At 37.3% G+C, this 1,928-nt stretch overlaps 1 pseudogene; it reads left to right on the top strand.

The window, feature by feature from the left end:
• The first annotated feature begins 1,091 nt into the window (after positions 1-1,091).
• LOC149217748 (uncharacterized) lies at positions 1,092-1,692 on the top strand (annotated as a pseudogene).
• Positions 1,693-1,928: the final 236 nt, after the last annotated feature.

Genomic DNA, 1,928 nt, shown 5'->3' with positions numbered 1-1,928 from the left:
GATATGGTAAGAAAAGTCAAGGATACTAAATGAAAGAATGAAGGGGTAGTCATGACATTAATGATAGGTGGTTGAGGTGGATGGGAGGAAGAGGCATAAAAAGGGAAGGATGATGAGAGGAGAGGGGGAGATCCTTGGTCTTGATTTTGTTTTGGAGAATTGTGTTGGGGAAGGAATGTGGAGAAGGAGAAGGGTGAGAATGGAGAGATAAAAGAGGGAATACAAACTTGGATCTGGAGAGTGATTGTTAAACTTGGACACACTACATCTGGTTGGACTTGGGCTCGGAGGGCTAGGGAACCTGTAGGTTAGGAAATACTTCCTAGTTGGCTGGGAGGAAAATCCAGTCGGGTAGTCAAGAGGAGCATCCCAACAAAGTTAAGATCTCAAGAGCATCTCAACTAAGTTATTGGAACATGTATTCCTCTATTTATTGATTACTTATGTAAATGGTTGCAATGAAATTCTTGCTTATTAAATTTGTGGTAAACAAATTTTAATGAAATATTGTCATCAAATCAATTTTTAGATATAAATAAGTTAATTCCCATCTTATTGTGTTTAAAATTAGAGAAATTTAGATTTTAGTTAGAGGACCCTAGGAGGGAGCCTCACACGTGGTATTAGAGCCCAGATTCAAAATCTGGACCCAAACCCCACTAAACCCAAATTTCCACTATAAAAACTTGTAACCCTCATAATTACTTGTAATCCTAATATATATATATATATATATATATATATATATATATATATATATATATATAGATATATATATTTCTTTTTTTTTTTTTTTTTTTTTTTTTTTTTTTTCAGTTGGTCACGAACACCCGCAGTCATTGGGTAGCCGTTACGTCCACGGTAAGAACAGGGATGATCGACCCCGAAGGGGATCAAGCCCCTCGGTCAATAGATATACCTGACCCCAAGGGCTTTCGAGGAGAATTGACCCTGTGACCTCCCGATCGACAAGGCACTGATTTGACCAATTGAGCTAACCCTTGGGGCTCTAGGGAGGAACTTAGCAACGAGAACTCGAGCAATATATATATATGACCCTATATATATAACAATTTGTTTTTAGATTGAATATGACATACAGAGGCCAAGCTATGTACATATTGCGGAGGGAGTTGTTGGACTAGCAATATTGTACCGATGCTTAGCTCATTTCCACCCTCTTCCAAATAATTGGTTTCGTATCAGCTAGAAAGGAAATTGGTATATAGATTCTTGCTTGGGTTGCTTGATGTTCCCCTTGGTGAACATGTTATCACAAATTAATCTAGACTTGCTGCCCTTTCCATCTCCCATTACAGCCTCCCACGTAGAGAAGTCAATAATGGCTCGAGATTCAGTTGTCATGCTTCTTTATGCCATAGTTGTCTCAATCTGTGCACCTATCTGGGAAGAGGTGATATTTCGGGGATTCCTTTTGCCCTCTCTAACATGCTATATGCCCATCTGGAGCTATGTACTTGTTAGTGCTATTGCATTTGCATTAGCTCACTTTAGCATGCAACATTTACTTCCCCTTACATTCTTGGGCCTTGTCATGGGTATTGTTTTTGTACGCTCACGCAATCTTCTTGCATCAATGCTCTTGCATAGTTTGTGGAATGGATTTGTATTCCTGGACTTATTGAGATGACGTCCCTGCAATTTGTAGTTCACATTTGTGACTGTGCAGTGTATATAGAAAACATTAAATGGCCATTGCAAAACATTTTGGAAATATATATATATATATATATATATATATATATATATATATATATATATTATTTTATCAGAAGGGCACTCTAATTAATTATCTGTTGCCAACGTTTTAACTTTCATTAGAGATCTTAACTATTTTTACTGTAAGTTGTGGGAGTAGCAATGTTAACCAAAATTGGTGATTACTTGAGTGAGAGGTTGCCTGAATA

Source organism: Pinus tabuliformis, chromosome 1_1 (genome assembly GCF_031772625.1).
Source record: "Pinus tabuliformis cultivar Carrire ecotype Pingquan chromosome 1_1, CPIR1, whole genome shotgun sequence".
NCBI lineage: Eukaryota > Viridiplantae > Streptophyta > Pinopsida > Pinales > Pinaceae > Pinus > Pinus tabuliformis.
This window is presented reverse-complemented; position numbering and strand designations above follow the sequence as displayed.